Source organism: Papio anubis, chromosome 19, assembly GCF_008728515.1.
Source record: "Papio anubis isolate 15944 chromosome 19, Panubis1.0, whole genome shotgun sequence".
Classification (NCBI taxonomy): domain Eukaryota; kingdom Metazoa; phylum Chordata; class Mammalia; order Primates; family Cercopithecidae; genus Papio; species Papio anubis.
The window spans coordinates 60,750,453-60,767,365 of NC_044994.1; the positions used below are offsets into that span (position 1 = coordinate 60,750,453).

Sequence of the window (16,913 nt, forward strand, 5' to 3'; positions counted from 1 at the left end):
GTCTTCATGTGGGCAGGGTTGTGAACAGTATGAAAGGCTGTGTAGATGTCAACTAGAAGAAGGATTGAGGTGAACTGGAAAAATTAAAAATAAATAGAATATTTATGTGCATGCATGTGTGTGTGTGTGTGTGTGTATGTGTGTGTAGTCACTTTGATGAATTAAAATCAGATGGATGCAAGACTAAATAAAATTCTTGGCTGGAGAACTTTCAATCATTTGGCCATGATGGAAAGAATGGTACCTGAAAGTGAAAATGACTGAATTGAAAGTAAAGTTCATTGGCATACATGAAATTGACCAAGGAATGTATGGTATTTAACATCTCGTGGGGAAAATCCGGACAAGAGGGAATGTTCAAAGATAGAGGAGCGAGAATCATGATTAAGTTTAGCTCGAATGGGTCAGTCGGCTTTATATAGGAAGCTGGCCACCTTTTCCATTGCATCAGAAAGTAAGTGGGAAAAGAATATTAAGTAGAGATAGACGATAACACCAGAATAAGCCTACAAATTAGGGAAGGGTGAAAAATAAAACAATTCGAAGACATTATTGCCTACATTTCACATGTTGTTTTTGTGCTACTTACAAGGAGCAAGTCAATCCTGTTACCTTTTGACTTTTTCTTTTCTACTTTGGACATTTTTTACTGCTAGTTTCAACCACAGAAGCTCTCTTTTATGCGGTCTTTGACCTCCCCCGACAACCCCCATCAGAACACTTCCTGACAGCTGAGTCATGTCACTGGAAAGCTACTTCATATTCTTTTTCCCCAGGGAAAGGGGAAAAAGCCAGGGAGCTTTCACTGGGCACCCCAGGGACTACAGCTCACTTTCCTGCCAATGTGACCACGATCAAGGGTTTTGATATACAGTCCTTGTTTCATAATTTGTATACTCAAATCTTTTATTAAATATGATTTCTTTTGCTTTTGCTTTTGTGCAATCTAATGCAAATCAGATTGGATGAATATTTTATATTCTTGTAATCTGCAGTATAATTTTCTTTTAAATATTTTGCAGATAGGTACTTTCTAGGCTTTTATTTTGCTTTGCTATTTTAGTTTTTTCTATTATTATTACAAGTTATACTGTTGTAATTAAACATTAAGTACACTTGGGGATGAAGGCGTGGGTGTCTTTTTCTTTTTCATCCACAGTACAGGTTTCAAATGCTTGTATGGAAAGCTTTGGATAACCATACTTAGGGAACATTAAAAATGATTTTATTTTGGTTGGCTCAACGGTGATCCAAAGAGGGGGTTGTGGTAGTGGTTTCAATAAAATTTCACAACCAATGGGAATCTTTTTTGAGTTTGTGTGGAGTGCCCTTAATGCTGGAAATAATCCTGTTGGCTAGGACTCCAGAACTGTACAGATGAGAAAAGGATGCAGGAAATTCTGTTGTTTACACATGTGGCTGCAACTGAGACGCTGGAGCAGCCCAGCAAGCCCAGAGGGTAAGAGTGTTTAATAACCTTGTGGTTTTCTATTTAATTTTTATATTTTCCTGCCGAGGCAGAGCATGTGTTGTTCTCGGAGCAAAGACAGTTGCTTACAAGATGCAGAGCAAAACTACTGTAGAGCTGGGAAGCAGAAGGATTTGGAGTTTCTTTTTAAAGTGATTTCTTCCTTTCCCCTTTCATTTTTCCACTGTGGGTGTTATTATCCTGACAATTTGTCATACATTTCCTGTCTTTAAAAAATAACTGTATACTAAGCCAAACTCAGGTAAGAATTTCAACTCTACATTTAGACAGCAATAGTGTATGTTGATATTAAAATTTTGTTTCATAGTTCCAAATGAATGTGAATTAGTCATTGTGTTTGAAGGAATCTATATTCTTACAGTAAAAAAGTAAAAGTGTTATGAAAAACTTTCTATCTATGCCTCATGTACCTTGAGTTCTTTTCATTTGTTGAGTCTTCATGCTAAATTATTGTATTCATTAATGGAAAGTATATTTCAAACTTAGCATGAATATTGATTTCTTTACATGTTACCTGTATAATGTGGAGGAGATAGGGATACAGAATAAACTAATAAAATCCTGTGCATAATATAAATGATGTTTAGCTATATAGAAATAAATTATAAAACTGAAAAAATCTCTGGAAACCATCGAGAAGCATTTGCTTATGTTTTCTGCAAAGATAAATTATCAATTGAATGTCAAGTGGGTACATTTATTAAATATAAGAAAGATTCTTTAAAAATGTAATTAGAAATATGTCAGTAACATAGGCACCAAAATATATAAAATATTTATTGATGTTCTTATTTACATCAATACCAGCTTTTCTGTTTTCTAAAATAATGTGAATGTGTTTTTGCTATCATTTTTGTGGGAAATAGTGTTATTACAACTTTTGAGTAAATATTCTCTTGTTAGTAAAATATGTTATTGACAATAAATATTTTTATATATCCAGTAAATATTCCTGAATTCTATTTCATATTTTAATGAAAATAATAAATTAGAGAGAAATATTTATAAGTTAGTGACACAGTATCTATGTAGGTTTGTGTGATATATTTGAGTATATTCAGAAAAATGTTTTATGTGAATTGCTTTATTTTCCAAAATCTCATATGTTCTTATGAAATCATAGATCATTTCATTGTCTCTCTTTTGCATACTTCATATGTTATCATTGGAGTCAATAATTGCTTGATCACTGGGAGATAGTTTTTGGGCCTCACTATGGGCGTGGCTTCAAAATAATTTATGATTGTTTTATCTAATTATTAGAGCCACAAAACTATGGCTGTAATTCTTAAAATACAAAAAATGATCTCAGGTCATCATATCTCTTATGCTGATATTACAAGACCAATTGAATTCTGCCATAATGCCAAAATATTCAGAAATCCCCTTTTTAGCAGGTATATCAGTCCTAAAGAGATGCCAGAGCCTTTAAAGAAAAGTTCAACTTCTTGAACTGAGTGTTGAAAAACTAGTAGAACTTGGATAGGTGCTGAAAGCAAGAGGAATACTCTACTTTGAACAAGTAATTGGCAAAAGGGGTTTTGAACATGAATTAGCACATAGCACAAAAGAACGGTGAGTAATTCATCGATTGGAGCAGAAAAAATATGCCTTTGTGAGTAGCAGACATTGTACTCAATACATAGAGCAGGAAAAATTTATAGAGCATCTTAACATTTCACACAGAAAAATTTGGTCTTTACATATCATACAAAGGGTCCAATTGCAAGTTTCTGAAAAGAGATGGAGTTTCTGTGCCTCTTTTCATCATCATTACCATCACCATCATCATCATCATTTTGCCAATACATAATAGCATTTGCTGCATGCAAGATGATTTACATACATATCCACAATTTTTATAACTATGCAATAAAATGAACAATATTTTACACATTATTTTCATTTTGCACATGAAGGAACCTGATGTTCAGAAATGTTCAATGATTTGCTGAAAGCCACAGATAAAGATAGTGAGGGAACCAGAATTTCAGATGTCTTTCTGGCTCCAGCGCTATTTCCACTATGTTGTACTGGTATTCTAGGAATGTGAATCTGGCAGAAGTCAAGCAGAATGGTTTGAAGTGGACATTGGGATTATAGGGTGCAGGGAGGAGGCAGTGAGACAACAGTCCAAAGATCCATTCCAATATTCTATAAATCCAGACGAATCACCGTTCTGTCAGTTGGGCCACGCTTTTCCTTTGGGAATTGAGAGAAGAGAGACTGACACTGCAAATAAGGGGTAATTTTTACATTTAAATTAGCTGCTCTCATATTCAACACTTATGCTTTTCTATCTCTACATTTTCTTAAATCTGCTTAGAGAAGATATCTTTTGCATTCTCAGAGAAAATGTCATCACTGATTTGCATTGAATACTACCTATTCACAAATGAGACGTGTGAGGTGGCCAGGAATGACACTGCGGATGCACTGACTTTCCTCTGTTTCTTTTTGATATGTGATATCAATAAACACGAAGCGACCAAATAGTCTTAAAACTATGGAATGACCAAGTTATTATCAAGTAAAGGCATTGTATAAGTTTCATTTCAATGGGCGAAAAGCATATATAAAATTCACATTGTAATAGATAGTGTAAAATACAGTATATTCAAAGTAAAAAAGAATAGAACTTATTTATTAACATGTTTTTCTTCATATATCCAAACCTTAAACACATTGCTTTACTTCTTCTCAGAGTAGAATTAGTGTCTGGAATAACATTCATTTTCTTCTTCTTTTTACAATGAAATTAAAATTATAGCTTATTTCATAACAATGAGTATTTTTTTGTTCAATGTATATATGATGGAAACTATGCTATCATTTTATAAACGTGCTATCTACTAGTTTAGAAGCATACTATCATTAAGTGGCCTTTACTGAAGGAGTATCTTTTTGCCATACATGAAAACAAATGAGGATAGTTGAAATGCAAAAATTTTGTCCCTGACCTTGACATTTTATTTTTGTACAGGTCTAGGTTGCTTTCTAAGAATATATTATATAGAAGACATTTTGTATAACTAGTACTTCATCCTCAGTGCCCTGACTAATTGTAGATGTTCAACGGAGATTGAATGTGAGCCTGAGACCTTGATTGTAAAAAGGAAAACTAGATATTGTATTGGAAGTTGTGCTCAAGGCCATTTAATTGTAGTCATAGCTTGGCAAAGGATTGTTAACATTATTATATACTTAAATATTATCTGAGTTGATTTATATTTAATGATATTTCCTAAAAGAATTGCTGTTGTGTGTAGTAAAGGCATAAAAATATTTGATGTCAAAATTTTGATAGAAGGATTTTTTGCTAGCTAAAGAAAAAGGTGTCCTTAATATTGAGAAAAAAAAACATATGCTCACTGCAGAATTTATAAATGTATCTTATCATAGTGTCTGTTTCAAATTTGTAGGATTAAAGCTTCCAAAAATAAAAGTGGGATTTTTAGTCACTGACCCGGGAGCATATGTTTCTAAGCTGCAGTAAACATTTGGAAATATAACACAGGTAAAGAGGCAACAGTTCCATGAAGAAAGACCTGTGGCAACTTTAGACTCATTTTCATTTGTAAATACTTTTGAGTGTTTCATACAATCTTTCCTTTCCTCCCTTAGTGAATTTAGGATTGTGAAGGCATTAGGTAAAATATTACATTTATGACATCTGCAAAAGATCAAATAGTCTTATTAGTCAGCCTATATTCATGAATTTTCTATCTTCTTTTGGCATAAAGGGTTTTGAACACGGGTTTCTTCTCTGAATGAGAAGAAAATGTATTTCACAATAAAGCATGAAAATTATAAGATGTTCAGTGGGATTATAACATTTGGTAGCACAGGAAAAAAGAGAAAGATGTGGAAGTGCCATAATCCATTGGTGTTTCAGATAATTCTAGAAGGTTCTGTTTATAACCTCTTCTTAATTTGGAGCTAGAATAATCCCAGGGATTGGCTGAGGGTTCAGGTGAGCTTTGCTCTATCTTTGTTTTGAAATCACTTTACAGGTATTGTCAATGGTAGGAATGAGTTGGGTCAAAGCAACTGCTTAGAGTCCCTGCCGCCCTATTTGTGATACTGCCCAGGCTTTTTCAATCTTTTTGTAATAATGAAACTTAAGTTACGGAATTTATGATTGCATGGATTAAAAACGTGGATGTGGCAATTATGCCGTGCTACAAATGGCCTCTAAATGTGTTAATGCTGTATGAATTTACATGCTGGCTTTTACATTTTGGGTATGGGACTAAATACATTTGACCTGATAATGCAGATTAATGGGAGAAATTCCAGTATTCATGGGTTAGAACTAGGAGGGCTATTTCAGATACAGGCATGTCACAAAAGGTTGGGGCCTAAGCATAGATACTGAATGCAAAACCCTGCTCCTGGATCTCACATGATCCATTCATTGTCTATGGTTGGCTGTCATTGTTTACTCTGTGGCTGTAAGTTTCTTCCATATTACTGAGCAGGATGTTTATCTGAATTAATATAAATGACACACTCGAGAAGCATAGATCTTTATCCAAAACGATATCAGAAGTAGGAATAGTGCAGAAGACAAACTCCACCTCCCATCTGCTGATTCTTTTGAAACCCCTTGGTTCTCTTATCTCTGACAGGGATACATGGCTTTGTTCTCCCAAATATCCTGTCCACTTTCCACAGTGTTTCAAAAGTATTTCTGGCCAAATAAGTGCAAATCTTCATCTTTTGTAGATACAGATCATCATCATAGGCGTATTTGTGTATTATTTAAGTACTTGGGAGAATAAAGTTGCTGACAGCAATTAAAGTGGTGTGATTGGGGTTAACCTCCTTAAAACTGTTTCGTTATTAATTTTAAAAGCCTACAAGCATTTAATATCCAAAAGCCACCTTCTTTAGAGAAGACTGACTTATTTAGTGGAACTTGTAATGCTTGCCTTTTGAAAGAAAAGGAATAGTTCTAAGTCACTCTGTTTTAGATTTATCCATTTAGTAATAAATGTCTACCATGTCTCAGACACTGTTCTAGCAATGGACGTAGAGATGTGAATAAAAGTAAAACTGCTTTCTTTTCATTAAGCATTTAGTCTAGCTGGTAAAGCAATAGAATCCATACATACTATATAAATATATATTAAGTCATGATAAGTACTGTGAAGGAAAAAAAAGAAAATTCAGGCTAAAAGGGAATAGAACATGCATGCGCTCTTGAAATGGCCAGGGAATGTCCCTTCTGTTAGGGTGGAGGATGTCAGATACCTAACCACGAGGAATCTTGGCAGAAGAGAGGTAGAGGCAAAGGAAATCACATGTGCTAAAGTCTTAAGTCAGAAGAATGTTTGTCCCTTCAAGGAATGGCCAGATGGCCGGCAGCTGCTGGAAATGAGCAAGGCAAGAAGGCATAGACAGAGGCATCTTGGGGAGGAAGTAAATCCAGCTTAAGCTTCAAGATATTAGGGTGGTGCAAAAGTAATTGTGGTTTTTGCCATTACTTTCAATGTTTCCATGTTCACCAACCTAATATTATTTTACTTTTAAAAGGCCTCTTCATACCCCAACTGTAGGAGCCTCAGGTCGGGAAATCACGGATCCCGATGAAGAGTTCAGAGTGGTTTATGTTTAGACCATGAGGACATCATAAACTACATCCCCTTTATTCGGAGTTTGATGGGAAGCCATTTGAATGTTGGGATCCTAGAAATATTGTAACATAAGTTGAGTGTTTAAAGCATCACTCAGCTGTAGACTGGAGTAGGGAAAAGGTAGAAGTGGGGAGGCCAGATACAATACAATAGTCCAGGCAAGAAACAAGGTGGTTTGAAGGAGTTATTAGAGATGGAGTTTTTGAAATTCTGCATAGGCTGTATTTCATATTTCCTGCCAGAACTGACGGAGTTTCCAACAGTGATGTGCAGTGTGAAAAGATAAAGGAATCAAGGATAACCCCTAAGTTTGGTCTGTAAACCTAGAAGAGTGAAATGTGCATTTATCGACACAGGAAACACTGTGGAGGAGCAGGTGTAGATGAGAGGGGAGTTCACGTGTTTGTTTTTAAACATGTGAAATCTGAGATGCTGGTTAGATATCCTTAGCGACGTTAAGTGGGCAGCTGGACACATGAGCCCAGAGATAAAGGAACATCTCAGACCAGAGATACAGATATTAGGGAATTTCAGAATATTAATGAATTTGAAGGCAAAGGCTTGGATGCCTTCACCCAGGGCAATTGCCCCAGCCTGAAGTCTCAGTGTTGGAGCGCCTCCAGTCAGAGGTGTGAAGCTGAGACAGAATGTGGGCAGCTACCAGGGAGTAGGAGGAGAACCACGACAGAAGATGTCCTCAGAAGCCAAGAAAAGTGAATGATGAAATGGACAATCACATACAGGGCTTCTGACTGGTCAAGTAAAAGAGGAATTTCAGGCCTGGAGTTGACCATTAGATTTGCAGTGTAGAAGTCACTGATTTTCTGTTTTGTGGCAAACTAGAGTTGAAAACGATATCATGACTTCAAGAGAAAATGAGATAAATGAAAGTGTCTTTTAAATAATTTTTGTTTAAAAAAAAAATGCCAAAGATACGGAATGGCTGCTGGGTGGGGATTGAAATCTTTTTTTTTTTTTTTTTTTTTTTTTAATGTTGAGGGTATTACAGCATGTACATTTGCTAATGGGAATAATCTAATCTAGAGAGAGGTATAAACTGGCTAAACAGGAGAGGAGTGTATTTGAGGAAGCCACGTCCTCGAGTGGATTAGAGGAAATCAGGTAGAGCATACAAATGGGAAGTTTAGTGTTAAGAACATGGAGTGAGTCTCTATAAAAACAGACAGAATGACGTATGGGTATCCATTAGACACATAGATATGATGGAACCAGTGGATGGCAGTTGTCTTATAATTACCTATCTTTTCTAAGTGAAATAGAAAAACTTCTGCAATCTCAACAGATAAGGCAGAGCTGAAGAAGATATGAAAATTTTGAAGATAGAGAATATATGGAGTTACTCAGTAGAATGTTTGTGAATTAATCAGGGAAAAAGATTAATTTCCCTGTGGTAGAGTTGGCTTGGCTATATTAGAGGCCCATATGAGGTTCAGAGTTGAGAAACTGAGGTGACACCAGATAGAAAAGGGTGCGTTTTCTCGAAGCATGATCAAGTGTGTAGGTGCAGACATGGAGCAGGAAGATAGCTGTAATTCACTGACATTAGAGTTTCTAAGCATGTAGGGTCACGGGAATGCCAAGCTTGCTCAGAGCAATTTGTTAAAACTGGAGACAGAATAGGGAGGAGAGAGTGGGTGTGATGCGGGTGAGGAAGAGAGAAAAAGCAATACTATCCATTGATAGGAGGCCATAGTTGGGTCAAAGAAGAGAGTTATGGGGACAATAGTAAAGGGTAATCAGAGAGGTGCTTATCATTGATATGGAAAGAAATGCTAGTATGGTAATGGGATCTAGCTGCATAACCAGCCGGTGGGTGGGTGAGGTCATATTATTGGAATTAATAGGAACTGAGAGGTGGGGATATTGTAAGGACACTAGATGTGAAATACTTTGGACATTAAAATTTTTCTTGTCCCTGAAAACATACTCAACTTCTCCTAATCTATTAACATAATTAGTTTCATTAGATAAATGTTAATATCCATTCCCATGCCAAGACTCTACAGTGTTGTCAGTGATCTCATTTACTTTTCTCTCTGCTTATGTAACGTTTTGATCAGTCCTACAGACTGTATTAAAGAACAATCTTCAGCCAGGGATCAAAGCAAGACAAGGAAGTCTTCAAATACAGCAGATTGCAAGCCCATAATATTTTTTAGGTATTTATCATTTTGCCAAAATTGTGGATAAAAATAAAATGATATGTATTATTAATGTTAAGAACACGTGAATTAATATTATTTTTAGGTTTTTATTTACAATACAACTGCTATTTTAACAATGACATACATTTTTTAAATTAATAATTATTTTTTTCCATGCTGTCTAAACAGCTTTAAATATATTTTAATGGGATTTTTCAAAGCTTAGATAAGAATGTTCAGCAAATATATCCAATTTTTAAAATGATGTTCATTTTATTTTTGCATGACTGTTGCAACATCACCTCTTCTCTATTATGTGGCCATGTGGCAGAGAATGAGAATGTCACATTCACTTACCTTTGAATAGCAGGCATAGCTACTTTGGTGTGCATTTTTATTATCAGTAGAATATGTTTTTCAAGCATATATTTGCAAGTAATATTGTTAGTAATTATCTTACTTTCCTCTATTTAGGAAGCCTCTAGGTGTTAGAGACAGCAATATTGCCAAAACATTCTGAACATGTTTGAAAAAAATCAGAACACAGTTTTCTATTTCTGTAAAATTCTCTGTGGAAAAAGAAAAGTTCTTAAAGTTTTTTGGATGCCCTACAGCTATTTTGTCCAATGGAAATATAATTCAAGCAACATTTGCAATTTAAAGTAGCTACATTTAAAAAGTTAAAAAACGAACATGTGACATTAATTTTAATAATATTTTTGATTTAATCCAATCTTTCAAAAATATCACTTCAAAATATAATTAATATGAAGTTATTAATGAGATAGTTTACATTTTACGTTTCATGCTGTGTTTAATTAATACTCACCAAACATCACAATTCAGGCAACCTTCATTTCAAGTGTTTGCTAACTACATCTGATAGGTGACTACCGTTTAAGACAGCACAGGTTTAACACTCCAGAATGTAAACGGTTCAAAAATATCTTCATAGCAACCATAGAATATATTTCATATTGATATTTATGTCCTTGTTGAAAGGGGGAACACACATGAGTTTGAACGTCCTTATCAAGGAAGAGAATTTACCTCACGTTTTCTGAACCAGTGTTCTCTGGGTTCTACCGTAGCTCTCATGTTATCATATTTACATACTTATGTTATTTTGATACTGAGAAGTATGTAAAAGACAGTGGCCTTTAGAAACAACTGGGACCAATATATTCTCTGCTTGCTATAATTTAAGAAAATTTACTAAATTAAGAAAATTTAATAGGTGTGAAAATCAGGCAATGATAAAAATGATAAAACTCAATTTAGGAGTCCACACAATTCTTAGTACTTTTTCTCTTTGTTTTGTAAATTAAATGCAATGTATACATCTGGGAAATCATGAGATATTTAAGAAAAACAAGTAAAAAATAGAGGTTTTGAGGAAGATTCAAGATATGACATTATAGGAATTACTTGGGAAAGAATTGAAGAAAGTATTTACATGATTGGGAGGCAAAATAAAAAGCAAGCAAGCTTTCAGAAATCTAAGAGTTTAATCTGGTCTTCAACTCTTTGCAGCTTTCCTTGCACATGACATCCATTTTCTGTTTTAGGGACGGAAAGACAGATCTTTTGAGAAATATAAAAACTGAGTATTCACTTCCTGTTATTTTGACATTTTTAATCCAATTCCTTTACTTGTCTTTACTAAGACAAACAACTATGTCAAAATGAAAGTAAACAAATGAAAACAGATCCCAGATCAATCACCAGTTGTATTAAGGATTCTGCTTTCTAGTTAAATTGTTTTTTTCTTTATTTCTACCTTCTCCTATGTCAAAAGATGAAAACCAGAAATATCAACACTTTAAAAAAAAGATGATTGCAGAGTTGGAGGCCTCTATGTCTGAATAAATTACTGATTTATTTTTGTTAACATGGAGAAAGTATGAGCAGGGATGAACGTTTCACTAGGATTTAAGCAACTAATCTTGAAATCAAAAGCTAACTTTTTTTTTTAAAGATTCCATGTCTTTTCCTTCTCAAGATTACAAACCTATCTATAAGTTTTCTATTATAGATGTAACTTTCCCAGTGAAATCAACATTTTGGATCTCACTATTATAAGAAGTGGCTTACATATTGTACAACCATTCTATCTTGTTTTTCAAGTAACATATCTAAAATTTGATTACTTGTTTTATATTATATTAAGATGGAAAGATTAGAACAAAACATGTGACGGATATTATTTTTATCTTAGAAGAGTTCATATAAATATAATGATTCTATAAATAAGATTAGAGTGGCCAAGACAAAGAATCCAGCATTTTGTCAAATATTACTAGCTGCTGTTCCTAAAATTTTTGGTGATACACATGCATGTATTAATATTTCTTTTTGTTGCATAATAAAATAACATTTGGTTTTTGAATCATTGCGTTGTTATTTCATTGCTTTTACTACACATTTTTATTTCAGTTTTCCTGAAGATTATGAAGCTCTTTGGCTTTAGAAAATGATTGGTTTAATGCCTTTATAGTACAATATACTAACAAATTGTTTTATTTACATACAAAATGAATTTTACATGATTTTATTTTTAAAAATTTATGTCATAAGAAGTATATATTCTGAAATTTATGCTGTTGCTATTCAGAGGTAAGTAACCTTGTGATTTCAAAATAGATCATGTGTTTTAAGAAAAAACATAATTATGAAACTTGGAAAGTTTCATGTTCATGAATAATTTTGTTTTCTCAACATCCTCTGCAATTACATTAATAAAAGCATATCATTCAAGGACTAAATCCAGCCTGCAGTAATTTGGAGCATTCATAAACGTAATTGAGCTTCTACAATATTGTGCTTTGAACATCTTGCCACGGGTGGGTGAAAGCAGCTGGCTTTCCTGTCTCAAATATTTTGAGAAATTTTAGAAAGTAAAGTTTACTCTCAGCCAAGAAGTCCCTCATTTTCCATAAAGGAAGAAGAATTGACCATATAAATATTGATATTTGGGAGATAATTCAGGAATTTTAGAGAAACTCTAAAAACACAGTTTCAGTTTGTGTTATAGTTTGTGTTATAGATTATGGAATTCTATTTTTTCCAGCTTTTGATGTACATGAAAACCTATTGAAAATTATAATGTTCAAAGCAATTTGTTTTTAATAATTTAACGCTATTTTTGTTCTATTAAAAATGTTAACATCTAAATAACTTGTAACCAACGAAATTTTGAAAACTTTTAATTTAAATAGCTACATAATTTTTAAAATAAATACATACTTATTTCCATAAGTCAGATTTTACACATAATCAAAAGTAAGCTCCATGAGAGTGGACCTTTACATCTATTGATTCACTGGTACATCTTCAATGCCTAGAATTTCATGGCTGGACCATAGTAGAATTTGATAAATATTTGTCAAATGAATGAATTCAAGATTCAAAAACTAAGAAATGTTTATTCTTATTCAGCTTTAACAACTTTCAGGAATGAGTAGATATCATTATATACATGTGTGAATGCTTATAGTAAAATGATCATTAAAATACATTGCTTTACCTGCATTTGCTCATTTGTTTGTCGCTTGCTTTGCTTTTGTTTCACATGAGTTACTGAAATGTTTTTAAAATTCAAAATTGGATAACAATCGAAGTAAAGACAAATGAAAATAAGTATACTTTAAAAATCTTAACATTATTCTACCACTTCTTGTTTTTCATTATGTGTAATTTAATTTGCATAAAGATTTTTTAGTCAAATTTATATTTAGAGATAGATTTGAAAGTGTTAATCTTTAAATAGAGTGCATATGTACAACAGATGCTGTTTTAAAAAATACAACAAACAAAATCTAATAACACCAAAAAATTTGGAAAGAGGTAGTAAGCAACTCTCTTACACAAATTCAATTTTCAGATAGATTTTAGTCTTGTCTTTTTTTTTAACCAATCAAGTTATTTGTAAATCTCACTGAAAAACTTCATATAATGGACAATCATTTGCATATACACACTCAGCAGGTGGTAAGCCCTGTTCAGACTTAGCAGATATCACACATGTGATTTATATCTGATTAAAATGGAAATACAACAATGAATCAACGTATTAGTTTACAATATCATTAGAAAAATATTCAGGAAAAATTTTCTCCCTATCTGCCTTAATCCAGGAAATCATATCTCTGTTATTAGCATATCTTATTCTCCATCACTTTTGAATGATTCCTGAATGCTGGTGACTCTTGGGTAATTGTAAACTTAATGCTTTTTTTCCAGACAGTTAGGTTCTCTAGGATCGTGATTTTTAGAGAGTCTGTTTTGAAAAATTTTCTTTTCTTTTCTTTTTTCTTTCTTTTTTTAATTATACTTTAAGTTCTGGGATACATGTGCAGAATGTGCAGGTTTTTTACCTAGGTATACACGTGCCATGGTGGTTTGCTGCACCTATCAACCCATCATCTACATTAGGTATTTCTCCTAATGCTATCCCTCCCCTTGTCCCCCACCACCCAACAGGCCCCAGCATGTGATGTCCCCCTCCTTATGTCCATGTGTTCTTATTGTTCAACTCCCATTTATGAGTGAGAACATGTGGTGTTTGGTTTTCTGGTCCTATGTTAGTTTGCTGAGAACGATGGTTTCCAACTTCATCCTTGTCACTATAAAGGACTCAGTCATTTTTATGGCCACATAGTATTCCATGGTGTATATGTGCCACATTTTCTTTATCCAGTCTATCATTGATGGGCATTTGGGTTGGTTCCAAGTCTTTGCTATTGTGAATAGTGCTACAATAAGCATACATGTGCATGTGTCTTCATAACAGTATGATTTATAATCCTTTGGGTATATACACAGTAATGAGATTGCTGGGTCAAATGGTATTTCTGGTTCTACATCCTTGAGGTGTAAAACAATACAGAGCCTTCATGGAAACTTTGAAATAAACAGTTTCTTTTCTATGTTGACAAAAACATAAGAGGTTGGGCGCAGTGGGTCACGCCTGTAATCTCAGCACTTTGTGAGGTGGGCAGATCACCTGGGGTCAGGGGTTTGAGACCAGCTTGGCTAACACGGTGAAACCCCATCTCTACTAAAAATACAAAAATTAGCTGGGTGTGGTGGCGTGCACCTGTAATTCCAGCTACTTGGGAGGCTGAGGCAGGAGAATCACTTGAACCCGGGAGGCAGAGGTTGCAGTGAGCCAAGTTCTTGTCACTGCACTCCAGCCTGGGCAACAAGAGCGAAAAACAAACAAACAAAAAACATAAGAAAGCAAACAATTTAGGCAGGCAGAAGGGTCTTTAAGAAAGAGAGAGATAGAACAAGATAGACAAAGTAGTGAAGAGATTGAAAGGAAGAAGGCTTTCTGGAAGGGGAGCATAGTGTGATAGCAGTAATGACAGGTGAGGATCCTGAGGTTGCGTGAAGCACAGAGGACTGCAGGCTGACTCTCAGAGGTAGGGAGAAAAACTGAATCTGGAAGGTAATGTCCAAAGCCAGAAGAGACAAATACTGGGCTGAGGTAGGATTTAATATGCTGAGAATGTTCACTTAAAGGGGAAAATAACTCAGTCACTGAATGTGGTACCTTTTAAATTATCCATCTGGAAAAATAGTATAAGATTCTCCTACCACTGCTGATTGAAATAAAACTGTGTAAGAACAAATATACTCGCAGTGTTAGAGTTTTACCATTACAAATCAGTGCCTAATCTTTTCTTGTCAAACATTCTATTGTTAAAATAAAAAGCTTGCTAAAGCTACACATCATGGTTGGGTTTACAGAAAACAAAAACAGATTTTCGTATTTCCCTTAAGAGTATTAACCATTTTGACAGGAAAATATATTTGAATAATTTTATTTAAAAATAGATTCAAAATTCACATTATGTTAAAGCATCCAATAGCTTTCATTCTACTTTATAAAATGTGATAAAATTTTAAGATGTATTTTGTGATGAAACTTAATTCTCAACTAAAGACTCTATTCCAGGAGAAATTTTCCTTTTAATTCCTGGACCATGGTAATCATTTAGAAGTTGTGGCTATATATGATTACTGGATTATGGTCATTTTAAAGCAATAGAAAACAACTTTCACGTAATAGTTTACTTTAAGTAATAGAAAAGCATTTTAAAGAACAAAATAGCAAATTTGAATAGCGCCTCTATAGTTTAGAGTGACCAAATACCTCTGTAGCAGAAGGTGTGTCTTTCAGATGTTGAATATTAATTGGGCAGGTTGATATATTTGAATATATCAAGAGGAAGCAAAATACAAAGAGGCAGGGAAAGAAATCATGACCCTAGTGAGTATTCAAGCATTTCCTGTGTTAAAAATGTGAAGGTACATATTTTAGTTCAAGCTGGTGCTTCTACTTTGTGTGTGTGTGTGTGTGTGTGTGGAAGAAATATTCCTTCTGAAGAATTAACATACAGAAATTGAGTACTGACATCCTAGAGTCAGTGATAGTATTTGGACTAAAGTGGATGAGACAGAGAAGCATGAATGCAAATAAAAATTTTTATAAGTTAAAATGAGCAAGACTTTATAATTGACTGGATATAGAAGACGATGAAGAATGGTTAGTAAGGGAAGCCTAAATCTTTGGCTTACACAAACTGAAAGGATAGTGGTGCCTTTTATCAGTAGGAAAAAATGAGAAAAATGGAATTAATTTTCTATAGAGTGAGAAGTATAAAAGGCTTTATCTAAACTCCTTAAAGCAGGAAAATTTATGCTTTGCTTTTAGAAAACAGAATGAGTATTTTCTTTACTCCAATTTCTAGGAAAAGGAGGAAAACATTTTTTCAATCTGTTTTTTTTCACATGGAGGAATTTTCTAGCTGTGCAAATTATTGTTTTGCAATTAATCACTTTTTTTCTAGGCTTTTCTCTTAATTACAGGCTTTGAGCACTATTAGCCAGAAATATTTATTCAATTTAGAACATCTCTCTCAATAAATCAGCCACTGAAATAGAAATAAACTGGTTTCATCAAGAAACAATATGAATAGATTTGGGTAATTAATACTTCTTCCTTCAGAGAAACATTATTATAGGACTTTGGACCAGAAATGTAGGTTAGTTTTTCATTCAATGGTCAGTTATATTCAGACATTAACTAAAATCTATCATGTATAATCATATTATTTTCAAAGGAAAATTAATGATTAAAATATAGCAATTTTCTCTATTTAAACATTTCTTTTGATTTACTAAACAATTCTAAAGACAGAGCAATAAATGATAAGGTGAATATCATATTACAGAAACTATATACTTAATGTTTAGAAATAATATCAATAAGAATACCTGGGTTTTAAAAAATGTATATGATCCCAGAAGTGTTTTAAGAACAAATAATAGTAATGAGCATGTTTCCCGAAATATTTCATTTGCAATGAAAACAAATTGAAAAGAAAAAAAAATCTCCAGTATGTTTATATTTAAAGGCCAAACACAAACTGTACTAAGGAAAACTAATACTCCAGAAATATTAGAATAAATTTCTTCTTCTGATACACACCTATATCATTGCTAAAGTTTTTGATCCACAAATATTTGCCAGTAAAAATTATTTTCAACAGAATATTAACAAATAGAATGTAGATTGTCTTGCCTTGTAACATAAGGAGTTCTTTACTATTC

General features: G+C 33.6%; 1 protein-coding gene across 7 annotated transcripts in view; it reads left to right on the top strand.

The window, feature by feature from the left end:
* Positions 1–1,069: 1,069 nt before the first annotated feature.
* Positions 1,070–16,913, top strand: part of CCDC102B (coiled-coil domain containing 102B) — a 288,333-nt gene continuing 272,489 nt past the window's right edge. Inside the window, exon 1 of one of the 7 annotated variants that reach the window (XM_009192894.4) lies at positions 1,070–1,459. The gene's annotated coding sequence lies outside the window, so the exon portion shown is untranslated. Of the gene's footprint in view, positions 1,460–1,488; positions 1,731–2,510; positions 3,735–16,913 lie in introns of those variants that run through there. The other 6 variants (XM_009192889.4, XM_009192892.4, XM_009192893.4 and 3 more) reach the window with 6 other exon arrangements.